The 26,083-nt window shown below is 44.1% G+C and overlaps 1 pseudogene; it reads right to left on the bottom strand.

Moving 5' to 3' along the window:
• LOC116070942 overlaps positions 1-22,749 on the bottom strand; it is a 29,072-nt pseudogene extending 6,323 nt beyond the window's left edge.
• Positions 22,750-26,083: the final 3,334 nt, after the last annotated feature.

A 26,083-nucleotide genomic window follows, 5' to 3' on the forward strand; every position in this document is an offset into this window, starting at 1 on the left:
GGGGGAGACTATGGGGGGGCAGAATCAATCTGAGTAGCACAGGTTAAAATGTCCCTGGATAACAGGGTTGGCACATGGGTTTTTGTAGTTTCTAAGGCTGGAGGCTGGCACCATCCCTAAATTAGGATGCTCTCTGGGCCAGGGATTCCTCACATGGCCCTGTCCTTGAACAGGGCCCTGCCCTTGGACAGGACCCTCTTTATGCCTTCATGGAGAATCTACCCTTTCTGCTTTCCCCCGAGATACCCATGTGCATAAATTTCTTCAGTGCAAATGAATAGGAAACAAAGTTTCACATCATTTTCCAGAAATTCTATTCTGGACACGAAGACTTGGTCAGCTGTGGCCAAGCAGTTTCTCTCTTCCTTCTTTCCTTCCACTGCCTTCTTGGATTTTTTTTTTTTTTACCACTATCACATGAATCAGAATGGGTGTATCACTTTTAATTCTGGTTGATTACCATTCATGTTGGAACAGCTACCTTGTAACGCCACCTCCTATCAGGAATAAATGCCAACTTAGTGACCTGCAGGAGAGAGCTGGCGACCCTTCTCACTGGGGAGACGGCAGCCAGCTGCCTGGTGCTTGTTGAATTAAGAAGTGTGACTATAGTAATTAGCAGCCACTATCCTGCACAGGCTGGAGTAGATTCCGGGCGAGCACAGTTGCCATGCATGCTGACCTCAGTGTGGAAGAAAGGAAGGATTTGGGATTGAGGCCTAGAGGGCTGGGGCAGGGGTCACAAGAAAGAAAGTCAATAGCAGAAACCAATTTGATGTCTCTGAGCTTGTAATAGTGCTTATTGTGGGCTTGTGGACCTGGGAGGTGTCACCTGTGTGCAAGCTTGTTGATAATTCGGTGGCCTTGGAGGTGTAGTAGGGACCAGAAGAGTTAAGAGTCTCGACTGCGTTGTCTGTAATATGTGCTTAATGGAACACAAACGCTGTAAGGAGGAGACGTGGTGTTAAAATAGAAGTGGGCACAGATGGGAAGGATACGTGATTACTAGCACTTGTGCAATTTATAGAAAAAAATGTACACGTAGAACTTTTAGAAAGTGTAAATAAAACAGATGGACTTATGGGGGCGAGGGGGTATGTTTAATTCACCCAGCTCCCATATCAACAAACCCTTTCCTCAAGGTAAATGAAAAAAAAAATTCTGAGCTTGTATTAGTCACACCCATTTATTTTTGGCAAATTTGTGTGCTATTTGGAAGTTGGCAAGCACAGGAATGTTAGGGCCAACATTTGGTCTTGCTTCAGGAGTTTCTATGAACGTGAATGCCTTAAGTTTACATAGGCTTATGCTGTCTCCATGGCAACACGTGTTTGTTGTGAAAATATAGCCTTTTAAAGTCAAAAGTCCGTATGTTAGCTTCAAAACCAACACACTATCTAATTCTGGTGTTTTGAAACACTTTTAGGACCCTTGCACTTTCAACATTGGATGGGGTCGGAGGGTGAGCTGATGGGTGTCCCTGGAGTCTCTGCATTTGGGAACCCCCTTGTTTATGGGAGTTAACCTAACATTTTTTTTTCAAGTGGAGCCACATGATATGGGCTACAGATCATAGAGGATCAGGAGGAGGCCTGAGCAGTGAAGCACAAAAGAAGAAGGGTTGTGCCAGATTGTGTGCCTTCCCCTCCCATTCCCCCCCAGGGTGTTTGCAACTCGGGGGAGACCTTGGCAGGCATCTGTATTCTTCCGCAACCTGGAGAACAGAGAGGAGCTGCCGGCAAAAGAGAGACATGGGGGTTCTTTGGTCTAGTTTCATCCTCAAGTAACCTCATGTGGTGTGGGTCATTTTTGACTATGATGGGGTTCATAGTGGAATGCCAGTCCGATTCCAGTGGAGGGTGGGACCGTGCGAAGACTTAGCTTTTTGTAAAAGTATGGCATCCTTCCCATCCATACTCTCTAGGTCATGAGGTTTCTCCTATCCTCAGGACTTCCTGGGGTCCTCCTATTTATCTCTCCTAAAACTACTGTCAGAGAAGGCTAGGTTCAACTGCTTAACCCAGGTGTAAGAGGGAAAGAAGAGCGGCCTGGGATGGGCTTGGGTACCATATTGCTTTCTGGGAGCCACTTTCTTACGAGTGATTGTTGAGTGTACGGGAAGTCTTTAACCACCTGTTTTAGTTTAAGAATAAATAAATAAAGAACACTGGCTCAAATGAGACAGATTTGTTAGCCTCTCAACTGCTACTCAGATGTAAGTTTATTATTGGGATCACTTTAATAAAAGACAGCAAGTGATTTTTTCTGTGCGTGTCCCAGTTTTCTTCATTGGCTGGTAGTCTCTTAGAGTGTTCTGCCAAAGCCTGAGATCATCGCATGACGCACATTGCTGAAATTGATTGGTCATGTTTGCCACTGTCACAGAGAGAGAGGAGAAGGTTGTCGGCAGGTGTAAAGCACATTCCAGTGACAGAGATAGAGATTATAGAATAGGATAAATGTATCACTATCAAATCTGAGGTATGAGTGCATGCAGAAAGCTTTTCATGATGTCCACAGTCAGCAGCATTGTAGTTCTTACTCTGTGTATGGATGACAGTGCTGGAGTTTTTCTCCAAGGCATTCTCTCTATGATCCTGGTGTGGGAGGTGTTAACGGAGACCACCATTTCTTCACTTCCCATTCTTCAGTGGGTCATATGCTTTTCTGCACTTTGGCAGTCGATAAGACTCAGCCCTTCCTTGCCTCTCTATTGTCCTTTCCATATCTAGATGCCAGAGTCTTTAATTTTTGGTGTTGGTGTTGAAACCAAGGCCTTGAATATGCTAAGCATGTGCCTACCTATGAGCCATACCCTCTAGCCTCTGTGCATGCCGGAACTTGATACACACAGATCTTTAGTTGTACAGATATTTTAGCTGGATATTCATTCATCTGTGGGACTAAACAGAGGAATGAAATAGTGTCCCATATTTCCTGTCCTTCCAGTTCCTCACCTAATGTAGGACATGTTACAATTTGCTAAGCAAACTTCAAAATTATCATTATTTTTTGTTCTGAACTTGTATTCATTTTAAAATGGAAGTATTTGAATAGAGTTTGAGGTTGGAGGATCACCCATGCCTTTAAGGTTGATCTGGTCCACAAAGTGAGTTCCAGGCTAGGCAGGGCTACACAATAAGACCCAGATTCAGAGCTAGGTGAGCTAGGTGTGGTGGTACCAGCAAGTCTGTGAGAGGGAGACAGGTGAAAGCATGTTCATTAGCTTAAGCAGCATGTGAAGTGAGTCTAAAGCGACATGAAGTGCCATTTGCTAAGATAAAGATGAAAATGAAAACCAAAGGTACACAATTATGTTGAGTGTTGTCTAAATTATTTAAGAAAATTATATATAAGTGCACAGAAATAAATGCTGGCAAGAAAGACAGTAAAATGGTAATGGCAATTATTACTTCTATAATTAATGCTAGTAGGTAATTATTGTTCATGGAGAGCAAAATTTGGAAGGCATCTCTCTGCTTTTTTTGGTGGTGTTAGCATTGCCTATAAGTAGCTAAGACATGAGTGTTTCACCTCTACATGACACACACACACACAGACATGCATACACACACAGACACAGACACACACAGACATGCATACACACACAGACATACATAGACATGCATATACACACAGACACACAGACACAGATAGACATGCATACACACACACACATACACACACACACACACACACACACACACACACACACACATTCCCCTCCTCTGAGACCTGCGTGTCTGTAACTTGGGGTTGACTCTAAAGGTCTGAAAATCTATGCTCCAGCATTTCTCTGGAGCAGAAAGTTTCATTTTGCTTTCCAGCCAAGGCTGTCATTTGGATTCCCCAAGTTCAGGGCCCAGAAATGTTCACATGTAACATGAAAGTGACACACTTAGAAGAAACCCTGACACAGACCCAGAACACATCCTGCCTTCAGGGTTATTCCCTCTTTTGTGCCCTGGCAGGCCTTGAGAATGGGAATTAGACACTGACTGAGCTCTTTCCTCTTGGAAATCCCCTCTGCTGCAGACCTCCTTTCCTCAGGAGATCTTGGAGGGGTGTGCGGTGCTTGGCAGGGGTCCCTCCAGGGCGAGTCTCTTGGGCTCCGACGATTCTTTGGCTGAGGAGGTGTAGTAGTGTGCCACAGGGCTTCTGCCAGCATGCTTTATAAATCAGACTGTTGTGCTTGCTTGTGTTAATCGACATTTACATGCCCCAAATTCTTTATATAGCAATGGGATAATAGCCTTTAAGGCTATAGTTACTATTTTAGGTCAGGCTCACTTGTAAAACGGGATCTTTTTATTGGGAATCTGTTTTCAGTTAGAGGAGTATATAAAACCCTTTGAAAGACAGAATTTCAATTTTGTGGTTGCTTTCTTATATAGTTTAAATGGTAAAATTGTTGCACTTAAATATATTTTATACACATATCACACACACCCCCCAGACCCACACCCACACCCCCCCTTAAAACAAGTTAAAATCCATGCTCTGAAGCCAGACTTCTTTTATTTTTATTACTTAATGTGTATGGGTGATTTCTATTTGTGCATTTCTCTGTATTGTGTGGATGCCGGTACCTGCAGAGGCCAGAGAGGGTGTCAGATTCCCTGGAGCTGGAGACAGAGATGGTTGTGAGCAGGGATATTGGTGCTAGGATCTGAACTCTGGTCCTCTGGAAGAGCAGCCAGTGCTCTTAACTGCTGAGGCATTCCGTCCAGCCTCTGAAACCAGACTTCTTCAGGATGGAGAGAAACAGGCTGGATGGAATTTGACCTAATGTACAGCCTTTCTGGTAAACAGTAGTATCTTTAACTTTTAGCATTCCCTAGGGATTGTGGGTTCCCCAGAACGATTGGGGTGCAGTGTGCAAAAGTGTAGAGGACACAGATTTTATGGCTACAAAGAGAAGTCAGAACATACCGGTGTGTGTTGACATGGGTTTTAGAGCACCAAGCTTACAAATCTCTGTTCTTAGAGACAGACTGCTGATCTGGCATTGTAGGAGGTCCCTACCCCAAGATGGCTGTCTTGTTTAGCAGTCTTGGATCAAGCATAGTGAGCAGATTGTGGGTAGCTAACTCTTCTAGATCTGGATGTGGATTGGTGGCTGGAGTCAGCTGACTAAGAAGTGCATGATGCTCAACAGTTTCCCACCAAGCAGAGAGCTCAGGAAGTTTCCATAGCCTGTAGGTTACTTTATCAGAAACGGCTGTTCCTGGAATAACTGAGAACATGCTGTTGTGGCCCCACAGGCTGCATTTATTGTGTGTAGAAGTTCTGCCTCCTGGATCTTCATATTGTGGCTTCCACAGTTGCTAGAAGAGGTTTTGGATATTGTTAGAGTCAGAATGTGAAATATCCCCATAGCCTCATGTCTTTGAACAGTTGGTTCCCAGCTGGTTAGGCAGTGGGAAGTTATGGAAAATTTAGAACCTTGCTGGGAGAAATGGACGAGCCTTTGAATGTTGTACCTTCTTCTGATTCTGGCTTGTATCTCTGCCTCTTGGTTAGTTGTAAGTGTGAGTAGCAAGTAGCTCTTGCTACACTTTAGAGCTGTTCTGCATGCTATGATTGATTGAGATACCTCTGAAATTGTGAGCCTAAATAGACTTAGCTTATAGAGATACACAGAGGCTGCTTCCCTTACAATGAAGTTACATTTTGATACACCCATCATAAGGTGAAACATTACAATTCAGACACGCATTTCACATTCATAACCTGGTGGACATTACAGCTTAATAACCTAATGATTGGTTGTTGTCTTGCTGTTTTCCATCTTGTGACAGAGGATTGTGTTGCCCCGGGAAGAACAAAATTCAAAATCTAAAGTATTGCTTATATTGAATATGGGTCACTTTTACACATCATTGTGAAAAATTATAAGTCTATGAGTCCATAGTTCTCTATGTTCAGCAGACCAGAACATTTTAGTCAGAGGGGAAGCCCATGTGACCAACTCATTCATCCAAGTCAAGAAAGGATGTCATCTCTTATGGGAGGACATGGGTAGATGGTCATGGTGTCAACTGCTGCTGAGAGATCTACTGAGGGTGTGTCTAGCAACACAGGAACTTAAAGAGTTAGGCTTGTCAAAGTCATGAGTTGGGTGGAGTCAGACTGGAACATGAAGGATGCAGGGGGGGGGCAAATATAGGCACATAATGAGATGTTTGTGGAGGAAATAAATGAGAATGGAAGTAGCTAGAGGGAAACATAAGTGTTTCCTTTTCTTGTTTCTCTGTGTCTAGGGGCACCTCTGTGTAGTTAGGTTAATTTGGGCTCACAGGTTCAGAGATATCTCAGTTAATCATAACATGCAGAACCTACTTGCAACTCTAGATATGAAGGATAATATGGGGAAGATGAGACTAAAAGGTAGAAGCATTCAGGGCATGAGGAAGGTAATTAATAATGGATGGTTTTAGAAAGGACAAGAAGAGACAGGAGCTAGTTGTCCAAAGCTGGATCAACCCTATGTAGGTAGTATAAGAACTTCCACAGGAATGTTATGAAGTTGGAGGTTGAAAGGTCTCTTAGTCTGGTGCTGGGTGTCTGGTAGAATTCTTTTCTTATGAATTGGGTTGACTCTCTGGAGTAAGAGGCAAGGCTGTCTACAGAGATTTACATGACTAGCACATGGAGAATGGAAAATGTCTGAATAGAGAGCAAGGGGTGAGTTGACTAATTATAACCCTAGTACTTTATAACTCATACATTGCCTCTATATAGCTCATTTCATGTCATCCTGTTCAACAATGCATGTCTTAGTCAGGGTTTCTGTTCCTGCACAAACATCATGACCAAGAAGCAAGTTGGGGAGAAAAGGATTTATTCAGCTTACTTCCACATTGCTGTTGATCACCAAATGAAGTCAGGACAGGAATTCAAGCAGGTCAGGAAGCAGGAGCTGATGCAGAGGCCACGGAGGGATGTTCCTTACTGGCTTGCTTCTGGCTTGCTCAGCCTGCTTTCTTATAGAACCCAAGACTTCCAGCCCAGGGATGGCCCCACCCACAAGGGTCCCTACCCCCTTGATCACTAATTGAGAAAATGCCCCACAGCTGGTCTCATGGAGGCACTTCCCCAACTGAAGCTCCCTTCTCTGTGATAACTCCAGCCTGTGTCAAGTTGACATACAAAACCAACCAGTACAATGCACTAGATTCTATTTTTTTTAAAATATTTATTTTATTTATGAGTACACTACACTGTAACTGTCTGACACACCAGAAGAAGGCATTGGATCCCATTACAGATGGTTGTGAACCATGGTTTCTGGGAATTGAAATCAGGATCTCTGGAAGAGCAGTCAGTGCTCTTGACCACTGAGCCATCTCTCCAGCTACTATATTTTCTATTTTTAAGATGGAAAAAATGTCTAAATTGAGTTCAAGTTGTTCTGGGACCCATGCTTTGCTTCCCATTTGGTCCCTGGAGAGTCTGGTAGATACTTCACCTAAGCTAACTTAGTGGGATCTCTCTCTTTAGGTCTGCAGTGCACTAGAACCCTTTCCCAAGTTCTTATTGTTTAGGAAATCATGCATCATTTAAACTGTACTATCAGGGGGAATGCAGGAATCTTTGGGAGATCAAACAGCTCAGGCTGGCCCCAAATTCATAATACACAGGGGTTACAGGTACATAGTATCACACCTGGCATATGGCTAGTTTTTTTTTTTCCTTCAACTGAGTAGAGGAATTTGAATGGAGTCACCCATTTGCTTGGAGCAAATCAGGAAGCAGTGCTAGCCATTGTACTGCCTTTGCTGCTTGAGGGCCATGTGTAGCCCTCCCCTTTTAGATGTGGCATTAGTTTCTGGTCAGAGTGGCATTTATTTTCCATTAATAGCAGGGGTGCTACAAGAGCTTGGTCAGGCTGGTGGAGGTCTGGCTGTAGACCGGCTGGTGATATCTGCCCGAGGCACAGGGATTGGAGCTGTGGAGGTCACTGATTTGGATCTAGTTGAAGGCAGACGAGCACACTGAGGTCAGAGCCCTTTCCATGTAGTTAGACTGATGAGTTCTCTTGTAGCAGACAAAGTAGACAAGAGTCCATCTTAGATTGCATACCATCACTTCCCACTTCTGTGAGGCTCGGAGGTTCCTGAGTGGCTTTGAGGGAGCTGACAAGCTGTTCACCGACTCCTCTTATTCATCTGTACAAAAGTCTTTTCTTCTTGAGAAGTTTCTAGCTCAACAGTTATGGTTCTGTTAACACAGCAAGGAGATTGATAATGCATGTGAAGCAGGTAGTCAGGCCATTTGACGTTACTGCTTGGATGCAGAGACTTCCTCCGCCTCTTCTCCCCACTTTCCCCTTTCCCTCCTTGCTTCATTTGTTGCTCCCTTAGTTTTCTTCTTCTCTTCCTGGTTGTGTAGGTAAGTAAGCTCACTATGTGTTTGGAGACCAGAAGTGAAGCCTTCCTCTACTGTCCTCCACCCTTTATCCTTCAGTGAACCTGGAGTTTACTGCTTTGACTAGGCTTGCTGGGCCGTGGGCCCCTGGGAGCTGCACAATGAAAGAGATGGATGGGTTTAGTTAAGTAGAAGTTCATTAATTTTGTCCAAATGAGAAGAACTTAACAGGTGTTAATTTTGAGAAACACATTTGTAAAGTATAGATCGTAAAAGGTGAATATTTAGAATTTCCGAGGAACTGTTACAGAAAGATAGAACCCACAGAAGATAGAGATGGTCACAGAAAGGCCATCACAGGGTTGGACTGGCAGCTTATGAGGAAACCTTATGGCTGATCAGCACTGGAAGGCAAACTGAAGAAGCAGCGAGCAGCTGTACCCATCGGCTGGAAGCTCTGGAAGTAGAACGTGTTCCAGGCTGCTGTACTGAGTTACCAGACATGAACAGTGTAAAGAACAGGTGGCTTTCGGGACCCACAACCTTAGAGATTGTCAGCTGACCAGGCTCTTTTTAAGAGCTATTGAAGGGTGCTTTTATTCTATGCTTTCCTACTAGCTGCTCATGATTGCTGGTTACCTGGACATCCCCTGGCTCACAGATGTTTCACCTCAGTGTCTGTCTTCGATTTTACACGGTTTTCTCTCTGAGTCTCCTCTTGTCCCTCTCAGGGTGTCTATCCTTGTGCTCCAATCTCCCCACCCCCTTTTTAAAGATTGCTTAAAAATCCTCTATAGTAACATCATCTATATTGTCCAAAGTGACTACTTCCCTAAGCGGTCACATTCTGAGCTACTGGAATTAAAACACCAGCATATGTATGCATATGTGTATGTGTATGATGTGTAGTATGTGTATGATGTATAGTGTGTGTGTGTGTGTGTGTGTGTGTGGTGATTTTAATCCTGAACATGCAGTATTGGTTGCTGTGCTGGCATATGAGTCTCAGAAACTATGGTGCTCTGTTGACTGGAGGTGGGACCATCTTGTGGCTACAGACCTGTCAGGAATTAGCCAAACAAAGTTACACACATCAAATGGTTTGGTTTTCCTTTCCTGGGAACACATACTAAATCAATTCCCACCCAGAAAAGAACAACTCTGATGATGTCCATCAGAGCATTGTGCTGGAGTCAGGAGGTGGCAGCCGTCTGTTGTCCTCCCTCGGCTGTTTAGATCACAGATGATAGAATATTGTTTGGCATTTGAGAGAGAGAACTTGACCACTTGGCAATATAGAAACATTTTGAGAACATCATGCATGGTGAAAACAGGAAAGGATAAAAAAGTCTCAGGACAGTTTATTATATGACTCAGTTATACCACATGGGGATGTATCCAAAGGAAACAAAGTGACACACCAAAGACACCTGTTTGCCTGTGGTCACTGTAGGACTATTCACAACAGAGAAAATACAGAACCAGCTTAGGCGCTCATCAGCAGACAAATGGATAAGGAAAATGTGGAACCTGCACACAATGGAGTGTTAGTCCACCATAAAGGAGGAAGGAGATCTTGTCATTTGCAGCAACGTGGCCACCAGAGGACAGCATGTTAAGTGAAATAAGACAGACACAGAGAGACAAAGGCTACACGTTCTCTCTCAAGAGCAGAAAAAAAAAAGAGTTGACCGGGAAATAGAGTTTAAGAGTCCAATCACAAGGTCTGGACAGGTGAGGGAGCTGGAATAATACTAAAGACAGCTGGACATGCGATTGCTGCATGTTGCATGTGTGTTCTAAAATATGCCCTACCTAATGGGGATGCATGCCTTTAATCAATCCAAGCAGTCAGAAGACAGAGGCACATGGATCTCCCTGAGTTTGGGGCCAACCTGGTCTACAGAGAGTTTCAGGATAGCCTGGGCTACATAGAGAAACTCTGTCTCAAAAACAAAACAAAACAGAACAAAACAAAACAAAAAAAAACCCAACAACAAAACCCAAAAACAAACCCCACAAAAGGCAAGTCTAATGAATATGTACAATTAATACACTAATAGAGCAAACACCCTGTAAGTGTATACTAGCTTTATACATGAATTTATTTACTGTTTAATAATAGTCAAAGGCATACACATATAAACAGAAAGAGGTGTCAGTTGTAGGGAGAGAAATTAGGCTGTGGATGAGGAAGAGGGGTGATTTTCAAGATGGAAGAAAAGTGTGCATGGACCCCAGACAGTGATGGTCCCTGAACAGTTGTTGAGATCCTTAGTCTTGAAACAAGCACCTCCTCTCTAACTACTCCATTTCCACCAACTTAAGGCTCGGCACAGCTACCTCTGTAGCTCCTAGTCCCTGAAAATATAGGGAATGTCAGGATCTTAGGATGAAGGAGAGCTTTCCTTGGTCAATTGCTGCTTTCCCTGTACCGCCCATTGGAGGAGGTATGAGGAGAGCAAGGTGCACTTGTAGTCCTCGGGAGGATGTATCTGGAACGGGCGACAACCCAAGCAGACTCAGCCAACAGGACGCCTGGCAGCCAATAGTGATGCAGGGTTAGGATGTGCTCAGGGCCAACACTGTCTCAGCGTGTGCGAGGTCATAGAAGCTTGAATGTGGGCACCCTTCCCAAAAAAGTGGTAGGTGAACATTTGGTGATGGAGTATGTGCATCCATGCACACATGTGTCTATGTTCCTGCATTTGGTTCCATACAAACCTTTGAAATGGGGTTTCCTAGCTCTATATGACCTGCTGGGCTGAATTCAGTTTATGTCCTCTTTTAGACCAGAATGACTTTTTTGTCTTTATTTTTATTTTTGGTATGTAAATGTGTGTGTATGTGCATGTGTGAATGTAGGTGTGTGTGTGTGAGTGTGCATATGTGATTGTATGTATATGAGCATGTGAGAGTATGTGTATATGAATATATGTACGTGACTGTGTGTGCATGTGTGTATGTGAGCCCATAGGTGGAGGATAGAGTAGGAGAGCTGGGGTCCTGTTCTGCCACTCTGCCTTATTGCCTTGAGACGGGCTCTCTCACTGAACTTGGAACTGGGCCAGTGGTCGGCAAGCTGTTTCCTATTTCCAACCTCACTCCCACAGCTCTGGGATTGCAATCATGTGTACTCCCATGCTTGAGTCTTTCTTCATGTGGTTTCTTGCACCCAGGTACTCATCCATGTTCAAGTCTCTTGCTTTTCTCGCTCAATCCTTCGAGCCCGACTTAGGATTCTTAAAGACCAAAAGGAAAACAAAAACAAACAAAACTAAGATTATGTGACAGAGACTATATTGTGGCCTTCAAATATTTATTATCTAACTCTCCACAGAAAAGAAGGCCAACCTGTGGGATTCTATCAGAAGACACTGTGAAAAGCTTGATGGGCTTCGAGAAGCCACTGGTACTGGCTGACACCAGCTGACCTTTAGCTATTGGGCCAGGTCCTTATACATTTAGATCACCTGATTCTCTTCTAAATGCTACAAGGATGGTATTAGTGTTTATGGTACAGATAAAGAAACTGAGGCACAAGACTTGGTTTTGCTAAGATTCCGCAGGCTGATGAGCCTGAGATTCTGGACTAGCTTAGGTGGGTAAAGCCTAAGAGATTTCCTGCTGAGGATGGTTACTTGGTGTCTGAAACCAGGGAACAACAGTGTTTCCTAGGACTCTCACTGTGATGCTGCAAAAGTCATGCAGATGGATATCGTTGAAGCAGCAATGGAATGGAAGACATCATTCATGGACCTGGGAACCGAGAGCACACCAGTGATGGGACAGGAGTCGACGGGGCCTCACGGAGGCTCAGTGTGTAAGTGAAAGTGGTGTGGCTTGAATGGAGGAGAGAAGGATGGTGTAGGAAGTGTGTGCGCGTGCGCGTGCGTGCCCGCATGTGTGCATGTGCACATGTGTATACATGCACGTGTGTGCTTCTGTTTATAGACATGAGTAGACATATGCACATGTACGGACGTAAGGGGGAGTAAGAATGAAAGACAGACATGGAAGATCGAATCTATATGTTCTTAGCCATTCCACAGCTTTAAAGCTTTGATAATGAATGAGATGACTGAGGGGGATTAGTTGAAAATGTTTCTCATTGAAGCCTTTACATAAAACTTAAGTGCTTTTCAAAATGTCTAGAACCATATCTGTATTCTCTTTGACTGTATCTTTATTGTGAGATCTGATCGCCAACATTTACATGGGCTTTGGGTTGATTCATGCATTGTAGCTCAGGAAATTGACGAGAATGCTTGAACATTATTCCAGAAGCGTACCATTTGACATAGATGTCTGGAGTTACACCTAGACATGTCAAAGGTGCTGGGTACTTTAAAAAGTCTCTGTGTCATAGGCATCCAGTTGTTTGGAGGGAACCAGTTGGCACTGCGATATAAGAACCAGCCAGCTGTGTATAGATATTCTCAAGTCTGTCACTCAGAGACATCACTTTAGTAGCTTAAAATTGGCCATGATAAAGGTGTTCACATTCTGGAATTTAGCAGGTACCGGCACCGGCACTTCCAGATGTTTCTGATCTGGATGTTAAACATTGAGCAGTACAGCACCGTACACATCAGACTCCACTTGCAGCTCCCAGTCCTGAGATTAGAAGGATCATGCTAACAAGGGCAGAAATACTAGAGAAGAGATTTCTTTTACTGGTGAAAAATTTAATAGGGTGAATATAAGAATACCAGTTCTTAGTTTTGAGGAGTTTTTTTTTCAATGCAATTAATCAAAAATTGCCTTGTTTTGACATCATACTTTCTAGGGACATAAAGTGGCTGTAAAATGATTGAGCCTTTATGATTACATAGTGAGGGGGTATAGGAGCATTTGTGGTGTGCTAAGAATTTTGAACAGGAAGGGAGTTGATTTATGGTTGGAGTTATTAAAAATATATTTTTTCTGATTATTTCTCCATGTTTCATTTAAATTTATTTCTTATTCTTTGTTTTTCACCCATTTCATTGTGTGTTGACCTGCTGTCTCCCCATGAGGGTATTGCAGAGAGAGTAATGGATTTTTAAAAGTATATGTCTTAAGATGAGGTCATCGCCTGGGAGAATGGAAGGTTACTGAGTTGTCCATGCAATGCTGAACATTATCTTGAGACTTTTTGTTTTTACAACAATAGCTAATTTTCAATGAAGGGATTATCTTGTAAAATTGAAATGAATTTGGAAAAGAGTCAATTAAAGTTTCACACATGGATGCTGCAGACGTTATCTATTATCAGTGATTAACTCTAATTAACACAAGAATGTGATTTTAGAAAGGGTGTGTGATGTCTTTTCTTGTGACTCCTACCTTGTGGAAGAACCAACTCCTGGGGAAAATGGAGCCTCTGCAGCCATTGGCATACAATTATGTGTGTTTTGTTTGTTTTTATAGAACAGATGCAGGACAAAGAGATATTGGAATGCAATTTTGGAACATATGTTTCCAAAATTATGGAAACGTTCTGGATGATAAATAAATCCTTTCAGCCTCAGAGAGTGCAGGCTGCAAGGCTGAGCGAGAGGGGGTGTTGGATGGGGGAAAACGTGGTTTAAGTAACAGGATGAATAGTACGCACATCAAAGCCATTAGAGCATAAACCCCCAGATTTAAAAACGTGAGAGGCGAAAGATTATGTAGCAGGGTCTGGCGGCTTTATAGAGCCCGTTTCAAATGAGGGATAGAACAAAAGAATGTACGATTGAAGCTCTTGAAGAGATTTATTTCAGGAGAGAGGCAAACATTTTGCTCTGATACCAATTAGCCAAGAAGAAGTACCACGTCATAAATGCCAATATTAAAAATGTAAATCCCACACCCGAGGGTGCACTAAAGACAGGTCACAGAGCTTTGAAGATGGAGTGCATAAAGAGACACTGGGAAGAGAGCTTTCTACCTGCTCAGCCTACCTCCTTCTGAGTTCTGGATTGTGGGGTGGGGTGGGGTGTGTATCACTGCAAAGACATGCAAGCTCATCTAGGGGGAACTTGGTTACTTGATCCATTGTGTGGATTTAGATGCCATTTGAGAGACTTCATTATGGGAGCTCCAAAAGATCCTCTTTACAACACCAATTTACCTGTAACAGCTTGGGGATGCTCCAGGGTTTTCCTATATTATTTTTGATAGCATATTTTGTACCAGGGATGTGTATGGGTATTTGTAAAATGCCGAGGGAAAGCCAGTGCGATGGAGAGTCCTTTTATGCTTTTAAAGGTATATTCACATCCATTGACTGTGATTCTGTGTAAAAGGAGAGATGTACAGAGCCACAATCTTCAAAGCTCAGGATGAATTGGGTGATATGACCTAGCTCTTTCCAAGTGGAAAAGTGACACTGTGTGTATGTGTGTGTAAGAGAGAGAGAGAGAGAGAGAGAGAGAGAGAGAGAGAGAGAGAGAGAGAGAGAGAGAGAGAGAGAGAGAGAGAGAGAGAGAGAGAGAGGGAGAGAGAGGGAGAGAGAGGGAGAGAGACAGAGACAGAGACAGAGATTGATTCTATACATTAGTCTGTGGGGGAAACTGAGCAAGGAGAGCCTTTCATTTGGCACCAGCATTGCATGATGGACCCTTGATATCTTTCATTAACACTAAGGAACCATTATTCTGAAAGGGAGATTGTACAGAATGTCAAACAAAACATGTTGTCTGGAATAGAGATGTCTGTTGCTACAAAAATATTCAACTCTCATCACTGAACTCGGATAATAAATCGCTTTGCCTTTTGTATTTTGGTGTATTGAAACATTATCTTTTATGATCATAGGTGTTGCTTCATTATTTAACGCACCCTTGTTATTGCAGGGAAGACAAGCTCACATTTGATTTATAATGGGATGATTGTGCTTTGAGTTAAATGAAAGTTCAAAGGAAAATGAATCCTAAATAAGAATAATTGAAGAGATTCAAGGTTCATTTGAGTTTATATTCATCAAGGCAGTTGTCTCCAGAAACCCTCCCAGTTAAAGCAATGGGACAGATCATAACTTACAAACTTCGCCTTCCTAACACCACTTAATTCTATATATCATAATCAGAAATGGTAAGCCTCGGCAGTAATTTATACAAAACGTATTGTTACAGAGTTATAAATGTCATTAAGTGGTAGACTTATGCCTTAGTGTCATGCAAGTTGAAGCTTGGATTTAAAAGAATTACCCATAATGCAAGATTTCTATAAAAATATTCTTAGTGCTTTCTCCTCCAGGGCGGGCTTGTATTAAAGTTCGGCTTCATTTTACACCTGTTCTCTGCTCTGGGAAGTGCAACCTTTATTTCTCCCTCCTGTTTTTAAAGTCACCTTCTTCGTTCTGGTAGAACATAACTCAAACAACTGGAAACGTTAGGGATGAATTTACAGTCCCTCTGGCTGCTCTCTGTCTGGGACAGGAAGGAGCGGGAAGCTGGAGGTAACTTTTCCTGCCATCAAGGGACATCTAGAGAGAAAAGGCGATTAATCGTGAGGTGCCAACTAGTTTTGATTATTCAGGGGCCTGTGATGGAATCTGTGGGTTGTTCAGGCCTCTGGCTTACCAGTCTGATATTCCGCCCCCTTGGTGGCACGCCTGGTGGCCAGTGGGGCCTGCTATGATGGGTCTCTAAAGAGGTGGTGGCCAAGGAACAGTCCTGTTTAGGCCACCTACATTGTGCAAATTATATAGGGAAGAAAACTCATCTATATGCACATCATCTTTATATATACCTATATCAGAGTAATCTATAAATCATCTCTATGTCATCTATAACCTCTATATCTACACCTATATAGTCACCATCAGTATCTATATGATCTACACCTATAGATAGCTCTTTAGTCTTTACAACACACCTAGGAGGGACATGGCATCTTAACGTGTAAAAATAAAATGGCAAAAGCTTAGTCCAATGAATTAATCTCTTAAACTTTTTATTGTGTGTATTCTGCACAGAGACAAGCTGGGGGGAAGGAAAGAGCTGTGCTGTGGTCCCAACCCTCACTGAACGGGGAGGAAAATGAAATCAAGCACGTTATTTCATTCATATCAAGACTATAAAACTATGAGAGGTGTTTATATGTGTTCTGAACAAAAACTGTAAGGGATTATGAGGTTCAAGCTCCATAAAGAAGGAACATGACTTTTTTTTGTGGGGTCCTCTGGAGGGGGCAGTTTGGAGGACCTAACCTCTGAGCAGGCAGTTAAAGAACAGAGAAGTTGAAGGTTGTAGAGATAACTAGGCAGAATTAAGGCTCACTGGAGCCAGGTTCTGTTCGTGTTCGGAGCCAGGTTCTGTTCATGTTGCCCCACTATACACATCTGAAACATCACTGAGTTCGACCTTGGACTCTGGCCATTTGCTACTCTCTCCGTCTGGGGTCGTGGACTGAGAGTGGGTGGTAAGCCCATGACTTCTCTAGGGAGAGTCCAGGAGGAAGCCTCCCCTGTTGTCTGCATATCCCTCCTGTCTTCTTCAGGGCTCTGTCTAGATTGTGCTGGGGTACTGGCTGTATGGTATCCATCGTTTCTTCTAATTGGGGAAGAAGCCAATTCCAAATACCTGGGAGAAGTTAGAAAGGAGCTGAGGCCAGAGCTCAGAAACTTCTCCCACTTAGCCCCATCCAGCCTCCTTCTCACCTCTCCGCTCTGTGCTGCCTGCTTCAGTCTAATGCTGCCTTAGAGATTGGCAGTCTGCCCTCAGAACTCCCTGACCTACGCAGGGAGCCTTGGGAGGGTGGTTGGATTCTGCCCAGAACATTCCTTGTGTGTTTCCACCCAGTTGCTGTGTACTCGATGAGGTACCCTGCTGGACATGGCCACTCAGAGCCAAAATTTCAGCCAGGCACAGGGGTGGGGATGGCCTAGTGTAGAAGCAAGAGATGTGATCTTTCCCCCCTCTGTCTGCTGGTAGCAGGGCAGGGATTTACCAGTGATGAGAGGATTGATGGCTCTTTAAAACCTCCGCTGTACCCATTCCAAGCCCCAGCCTGAGTGCAAAGGAAACTCCTTTCTTCTGCCCGAATTTTTGGCCACCAAGCAGTGTTTACCTCTGTCTCAGTGCTCGTGATAAAATGCAGACATTCTGGGGAGAAGGAGAGCTGCAAGTGCCGTTCATCTTGACCCGAAGGAGTTTATTGTATCTCTTTTTGAAGGCTACGGGGGCGTCGGGGGAAACACACTACTGAAGTAGAGGAAAATAGGGGTAGCCGCTTCCTTTGGTTCCAATTCTTCAGCATCCCCTTTGCAAAAAGCAACAGTACGCTATAGACACTAGGGGGCGCAAGTAGGCCAGCAATGGCGCCTGTTACTTGTAACAGCTCTGAGAAACAAAGTTGGCTTTATCTCTGTTTTCTTTTTCTTAAGAATTGGAGTTCTCTGAGATAGTATGAGTCTAAACATTGGCCGCTTTGCTTCCCAGGACGTCCGTAGCCCTCAGAAAATGCAATGAAGAAATATTCAGAAAGGAACATGGAAAGCGGATGGATACCCAAGAGATTTCATCAATGGCCTTCCGCACTGCTCTCGACTGTTTTTATTATGACAGTTTGTTACACGTTTCCGAGAGTTAAAGTTAAAATGGGAACAGTGGAAAGGAACTGGCTTGTCAAAATGCCTAGCAGTGCCCCTAATGTCCCCAAAGTGGGGATTCCAGTATACATTTTTCTGAATATAGAGAGCAAGCCCACTTGAAGAGAGGAGAAAAAGAAGTCTCCCTCACAGGCAAACACATCCCTTATGTACTGCTCAGGTGGCTGTTCTTACTGAATAAATCTTACTTAGCAACCTTCCACCAGAGCAAATAATAAATCACTCCCCAAAGCTCCAGGCATCGGGTTCTATCTGGGCAGTAAAACTCTGCAAACGTCTTGACAGCATTTTGTGAAATCATAATTGCTTAGGGAAAGTGATTCTGGATGTCTTAAAATGTACAGAATTAAAGCGAAGCTGTTCCTTTGAGGAAAATTATCCTAATGCTGTGTGCAGTATTCTTTATGTGAATTCTAGATTATAATCTACAGACCCCCATCATTTCTGTGAAGAGTGTATAACCGATGCACCATGCCTAGGTTTTATAGTCACTCTTGTGACTGTCGGGGCAGAGGTGCTTAGTTATTTGTATAGTTAGTTGTAAGTGTGTTTATTTATCAGCGTCCTTTAGAGAGCCACACCTCAAAACATGTAGTATCTAGCTATCCTTAAAGAAGGGCTGAGTTCTGTGCCCCCAGTTCATGTGTTAAAGTCTTAACAGCTCCTCCCTGTACCTCAGAATGTGCTTGCTCCCCATGGCTTGATCAGCCTGTTTTCTTATAGCACCCAGGATCACCAGCCAGGCGTGGCACCACCCACAATGGACTGGGCCCATCCTCATCGGTCACTAACAAAGAAAGTACCCTACAGATAGATTTGCCTCCAGGCCAATCTTATGGAAGCATTTTCTCAGTTGGAGTGCCTCTTCCCAAATGACTCTAGCTTGTGTCAAGTTGACATAAAACTAGCCAGAAACAGGACAGGTCATTCGGATGGTCCTGGGTCTGAAGGGAATGGTGTCTTTATAAGAGGAAAACCAGTGAGGCATAGTGGGGAGATTCTGTGAGGACACAGAGAGCGGTAGTGTTGCCTACAAGGGCAGTTCCAGGACAGCCAGGGCTATACAGAGAAACCTTGTCTCAGAAAACAAAACAAAACAAAACAAACCATGCTCCCACATACTGAATCAGAGCTCAGAGAGTTTGGGCCATTTCAATATAAGTAACTTTTTTTTTTTTTTAGTTATTCAAGGCAAGGGTTTCACTGTGTAGCCCTGGCTGTCCCAGAACTTGCTCTGTAGACCCAGCTGACCTCAAACTCACAGAGATCAGTCTGCCTCCATCTCCTGAATGCTGGAGCTAAGGATGTGTGTCACCGCTGCCCAGCTTAATACCAGTAATTTTTAAGTAGAATTATTCAAATCTTTATGGAAACTCCCGTTATTGTCCCCTTACCCCTGTTTGCATTGCACATAAGCTTTGTGAGCTGTGCCTCTGGTGGCTTGTCTGCATTAATTTCTCCTCCTTGGGAAATGGGATGATACAGTCCAGGGTGCTCCTTCCTGTCCTGGCCCAGCTTGTCATAGGCGTTAACTTCCGAGCCTTACAGAGGTAAGAGAGGCCCGCTTCTTTGTCTTATTTTCACCTGGTGAAACAGCAGGGCATTATTCCTCAGCCCAGCGATGGAAGGAGCCCTCATTGCCACCTTACATGCTGGAGAAGGTCCAGCAGTGTCTATCAAATACCCCGGGGGTGGGTGTGTAGCTAAGTGCTTGACCACATGAAAGCATGGCTCTCAGCTCTCATTTGAAGAGGTTTTCATGGAGCTTTTAATCTGTCTGCCTTCTATCATCAGATTTACTCACTGGATAGGAACTTGGATAAGGAGTCAGGAGGTGGGGGTCAGGCCTACTCTGAGTCATGTCACCGTCTGGAATCTTGGCTTCTTCCTGTAAAGGGTAGGTGCCCTTGCGGTCTTCCTTACAGTGCTAACATCCTCTACGGTAATTGATATTTCAGGCCAGTGGGCAAGGGCTAGGCTTCAATGACTCTGTGAAACATTGCTGCCATGGCCCGGCAGCCTGGTGCCTGGTGTCACCACCTCAGGCTTTTAAGGAAAGGTGTGTGTGTGTGTGTGTGTGTGTGTGTGTGTTCGTGCATGCACACTTGTGCATATGAGGGTGTGCGTGTATATGTGTGTATGTGTGTGTGTGAATGTATGTATGTATGTGTGCATGTGTGTATCTGTGTGAGTGGATGCCCACATGTATGGGTATGCATGCCTGTGCACACACAGAAGTCAGAACTGGGTGTTGAATCTCTCAGAGGGGGAGTTGGTGTTAGTGGGAGCTGCCTAGCTCGTTACATGGATGCTGGGATCTGAATTTGGTCCTCACGACTGTGCAGCAAACACTCATAACTGCTGAACTTCAGCTCCTCAAGAGCCCTGAAAATCCCCTCAGGATATCAGAGGCCCATCTTCTGGTGGGATCTTCTTAAAAATCTCTGTCAAAATGTCTCAAAGTCCTGGATGGGAGTCCTTCACAGAACTGAAACTTTCCTGGTATATTACTGTATAAGTGCTCTTTTCATTGCTATGACAGAATGTTTGCGTTTGGCTCCCTGTTTGAGGCACATCGTGGTGTGGCAGCAGCTGGTGCATTATACCCAGCTAGGAAGGGGAAAGAGGAAACACCGGTACTCAGCTAGCTGCCTCTTTTGTTTTCTTTTTTTTCATTTTATTTAATCTAGAACTCCAGAATGATGGTGCCTCACACATTAAGGACAGCTTTCCCCTCAGATAACCTACTGGAAACTCCTTATAGACATACCTTATAGACACACCTTATAGACACACCTTATAGATGCACCTTATAGACACACCTTATAGACATGGATAGGCCTTATAGATGCACCTTATAGACACAGACAGGGTGTTTCCATGGTGATTTATTTTAATTTTAATTTTTTTTTCATTTTTTGAGACAGAGTTTCTCTGTGTAACAACCCTGACTGCCCTGGAAAATTCACTCTATAGACCAGACTGGCCTCAAACTCAGTGACATCTACCTGCCTCTACCTTCTGAGTGCTGAGATTAAAGGCCTAAGCTACTATCGCCTGGCTCCATGGTAATTCTTAATTCCACTAAACTGACAACGAAGATCAACCATTACAGTTACCACATGAAGGCATGGAAACCACAGTCCAGATCTCACGTGGAGAACCTCTCTTCCGAGCAGTCTCAAACAGCTGGGAGCAGGGAGAGAGGTGCCAGAGGGCAGGAACTGTCTGGGCTCTACACTCGGAAGGCAGGTCTCATTCTTGTTAGGGAAGGAAGGAGATAGGAGTGGGTACAAGAGGTATGTGAGATAGTCACTATGAGCAGGAGTAGGAGACCAAGCCAGCAAACGGTTCTGTCTTCATTCTTTCGTGGCTGTAATTTTGCACAGTATAATGGCAAAAGATGTGTACTGTGATGTCTACTTGGTTCCTTCACATGGTCCAGGGCTGTGTGCTGGCAGTGGGAGGCTTGTGGCCAGATGTTTTTGTTGGATGGGACTTGAATGGTGGAGCATAGTACACATGAGGAGATCTAGAGGGCACTTTTGGAGTGTTTCAATAGATGGATGAAGGAGCCCTCCCAGTTTGGATCTTTCACTTTCCGTCCCCTCTGACTACTCCAGTTAGGGGTGAGGTGACCCTTGGGAGCCATCGACACTGTGGTACTCAGCTCTCTACTCTATTTGCGACTCCAAGTAGTGCATTACACTGTATAGAAGACAGCACACGCACATGCATGTGCCTATGTGTGGTGACTCATGCCCTAAGCTATTAGAAAACACACAGAATAAGCAGAGTCCTAGTAGTTCCCTCTGCTCCATAATGGACCAGAGCACATGCCTCTGGGAACCGACGGCATCACCACTGAGGGCCTGTGCTTAGTGCCATAGCTTCAGGCTTCACCTGGGCCAGGATGTGTTACAGCAGTAGATGAAGTAGTGAATCTGGAATTCAGTAAAATACTGACCTAAGGTTGCAGTGATCTTGTGCTCTAGATTATTCCAGTAGATATGATTTTCCCCACTTTCCCACAAAGGGAATCAAAGCAAAGGCTGTCTTCATGTGTAGATTTTTTTTAGCACAGAACACACTGTGGAAAGCTGGGGGAGACAGAAAAGATGTGGAAGACTGCTCTTGGTCACAGGCTACCTGGGGTTACATTTTAGGATGGTTCAAAGATTCCAAAAGGCTCCTAGGTATGGGCACCCGGGAACATCAGGCCTCTTGGTAGCATCTGTTTGAACCCCAAGGAGAGCACTCAGCATTACTTATTGTTCTTGCACAGTTCTTGCATATACAGCAAAGGAGCACTTCTGAAAGATGAGCTACATTATGAAAAGCAAAAGGAAATATAAAAAGGCATTAAAGAGAATCAGGTCCTCTGGGACTGAGTGCAGAGAGAATAAAGCAGACAGTACATTACACAGATCAATGGGCCTGGGGCAGTGTGCGGAGGCTTTGTCAGTGAGGCCTGCAGGACCTGACTGTGAAACACGGGCAGTAGAGAGGGGTCTGGTCACGCCAGGAGAGCTCCTCTGAAGGAGGAGCTGAGCCCAGATGGCCTGAGCACCTGCACTGGGTAGCCGATGGCCATCCATGTTTTCTCCAGGTAAGGTCTTGCTCTGTTGCGTAGGCTGTCTGAACACCTAGCCTCAAGAGAGAGTCCTATGCCTGAGTGTCACACTGCACCTGACACCCTGTCGGATCACTGTGAGGATCCAGTGGAAGGACAAGGTGAAGGTGGCAAGAACCTGCTCTGAAAAGCAGACTGAGTCTTCTGATTGGCTTCCTTTCGCCATATCCTCTTATCTATTTCCTGTGCTTTTTGACTGAAAAGTCCTTTGTACATGCTGTCTGAACAAGCTGCCCCTCTGATCAAAAGGGTTAGCGGTCCTACTGTCTTTTCAATAACGTCTGCATGCCACAGTCAGACATACTGAGCCCTGTGTGCCCTTGCCCTGGTCCTCCCTGCTGTGGTCCTGTCCACTTCCTATTTTAGCCAAACAAAAGTCCTTGTTCTAGAACAATCCATGCTCCACTTGGTATCCAAGCCCCCATGGTGCCCTCTCTCCTTTGCCTTGGGAGAATCCTGCTCATTCTTCAAGACAGCTTGGCGGCCATGGTTCTTGAAGACCTTTGCTTCCCACAGTGTGGTTCATGCTCCAGCAGCAGCTTGCCCTCTCTTGGGCATTGGTTGGGGGAGTGCAGAATGTCCAGTGTCCGTCCCCACCCACATCTGGAACCAGCCTTGGCTAGATACTTCGTGAGAGTTCGTGCACAGGGAAGGACTGACGGCTGTTCTGGGGAGCCTCATCCATCTTTCTGAACAGAGCTCAGCTGACTAGTTGGGGTTGCACATAGTCCCTTGAAATGGCTTTTGCCAACTCCCTGTCTTCCCTACCAGGTTTTGACTGCTTGGGATTTGTGACTTCATCTTATACATCTTAGTGACTTAGAAAATAGCATATAGCTGGTACTCCAAAAATGCTTGTTGTGTGCACCAATAATCTGTAATGGCTCATCCTGGAAATAAATGGTGGTCTACTGCTTGTGCAACAGCTTGGTGTGATGTTTCCTTGGAGCCTAGTTTAACCCTTTCAAAACCTATTTTTAAAAATTATATATATATGTATATATATATAAAAGATTACAATAAAGTTACATCACTTCCCCTTCCCTTCCCCCCTTTAAGCCCCCTCTTATTCTTTTTGTCAAATTCATGGCTTCCTTTCAATTGTTGTTACATATTTATATAACATAACCATGCATGCACATAAATATCCTAAATATATAAAGACCATATCAATATATATCAGTCCATACAATAGTCCATGTCCATGCATGTATTTAGTGCTGACCGTATGGTATTGGTTAACCTACCGTTGTGCTCCTTCCTAGGAAGACTGATTCTCCTGCTCTCAGCCTTCCTTGGTTGCCTGTAGTCCTTTGTCTAGGGTTGGGGTCTCATGAGCTCTCCCCTATCCATGTTAGTGGAAGAACTGATGTGCTCCTTATTCCCAGCCTGTGTGGGTGGGCAGTCATGTTGCTGATATTCCATGGGTATAGCTTCTCTGACATTTCAAGGAGACAGGATCTCACAGCAAAGTTCCTGTTCCTTGGGCTCTTACAGGCCCCGCCCCTTCTCAAATGCTGAATCTTTCATGAACCTAGTTTAGAGGAAGCACAAGACCAACCAGGCCCTTGGCACCTGCCAGATCTGAGATCTGGCACTGTGGTATTGACACTGATGCCCAAGAGACTTACCAGTAAGAAGAATGCCCTAAAGCCCCTTCGATGAACACAAACTGCTCCCTAAAAGAGCCTTTTCAGTTAGACATTTTCCTTCTGGTCAAAGGTCCACTTTGAAGACTTTTAAATCTGGCTTAAAGTGAGGATTAAGGGACCAAGCAACACAGGGTGTCACCTCTGACTCCTCCCCCTGGGGAGTCCTCAGTGAGTCACAGGTCTCTGTAAAACAAGGAGGTGGTCCCGCAGTCCCAGTACTGGGTTTCTCTCCATTGTCTGGGAGAGGGAGGTGGAGAATCTAATGCCTGAATTTCAGTGGGGAGAGACCTTTCTTGAGCATGGAATTCCAAGAGGGCAAGTTCGTAGCCCAGTTATAAGATTTCAGCGCACGAACTCTGGAGGCCAAGGAGGGAATGTGGAGGTTAAGCTCTGACCTCAGAAAGATCGCCCTTTTCTGCTTCAGGACAGAGTTTTGATTCTCTTTCTCCCTTCCATTTTCTCTTTTAGAAAACTTGGATTTGGAACAGCAGACAGTATCCACAATGAAATACCTGATGCTGGGAAGGGCTCACTCTTCCATGTGCAGGATGCTTTCAAGACCACTTTACACAGGCGGGCATGGGGTAAACAGAGGGGAAGAGACTGGAAGAGACTCCTTCAAGACCACACAGTTAAATGGAGACAGATAGCTGCATTCTCATGTTCGACTTCTGGTTGAGAACTCTGTGCCCTGATTTCTGCGTGTACCATGTTTAAGGATGCAATACACTCTCTTCAATTCTTACTCTTCTGAAAGTGGGCACTCTGACTTCCCCATCACAGGTAGGGAGTAAGGCTGGACCTTGATTCTCAGCTGGTGAGACCCAGCTCAAACATGGACACCATTTCTTCTTCTCTAAGATTCAACCTAACTTCTCTGTGCTCTTGTCTTTCCCATCAGCCATGGTTGTCTCTCTTCCACTCTTCCTTTGAACCTGTTTGTCTCTGTAACATCTACGTGGCTTAGGAGTGATTTGAGTGTGCCATGTTTTTTTTGGGGGATTTGGAATTTAATACTGGGTAACAATATTCTTTCGTCTTCTGATATAAGTTTAGTTTCCTTGGGCTCTCTGGAGTAAAGTACATTATACATTGGCACATTTGACAGATGCAAGTGATTATACTAATAGTAGCCTTATTTCCCTATGTGTCTGATGTATTCAGGCTTATGCAAATGAATTGAATCTTAGATTCATCCCTAAAAGTGAAACAAGCTCTTTAAGCTGTTCTCACTCACCTGTTTCTTTTTGTCAAAGTCTGGAATATTTCCTTTTTAAAAAATTTAATATGAGGAGACTACCTGTTGCCTGTAATTTAATTTATAACATTTTGTTACAGACAGGCTGACACAAGCTCTCATATATACATTTTTGTATGCATGTTCACACGAGGTGTGTGTGAATCTATTTTTGTGTGTTTGGATCTACTTGACTTTTGTACCATGGACAACGATCTTCAAAGGGAACATACATCTTTGGCTAGATACTTAGTGCTTGGTAAGTTTCTACTCAGAATTCAGTACTCTAGGGGTGGACTTCAGGTATGGTTTTATTGATGAAATTCCAGATATTCTTATTTTTCATAGTTGAAGGAGAGGCCTTGAAATCCATGGAGTGGCCAGAAATAGTGTAGAGGCTTTCTATTTCTTTTTCTTTTACTTACTTGACACAAGCTGGAATTATGTGCACAGAGGAACCTCATTTGAGAAAATGCCTCCATCCCATTGGCCTGTAGGCAAATCTGTGGGGCTGTGGTGGTAGAGCCTAGCTCACTGCGGTTGGTGCCACCCCGGGCTGGTAGTCTTGAATTTTTTTCTTTATTTACAATATCTCCTTTCCCAGGTTCCCC

The sequence above is a fragment of the Mastomys coucha genome, unplaced genomic scaffold (genome assembly GCF_008632895.1).
Source record: "Mastomys coucha isolate ucsf_1 unplaced genomic scaffold, UCSF_Mcou_1 pScaffold22, whole genome shotgun sequence".
Taxonomy (NCBI): Eukaryota; Metazoa; Chordata; class Mammalia; order Rodentia; family Muridae; genus Mastomys; species Mastomys coucha.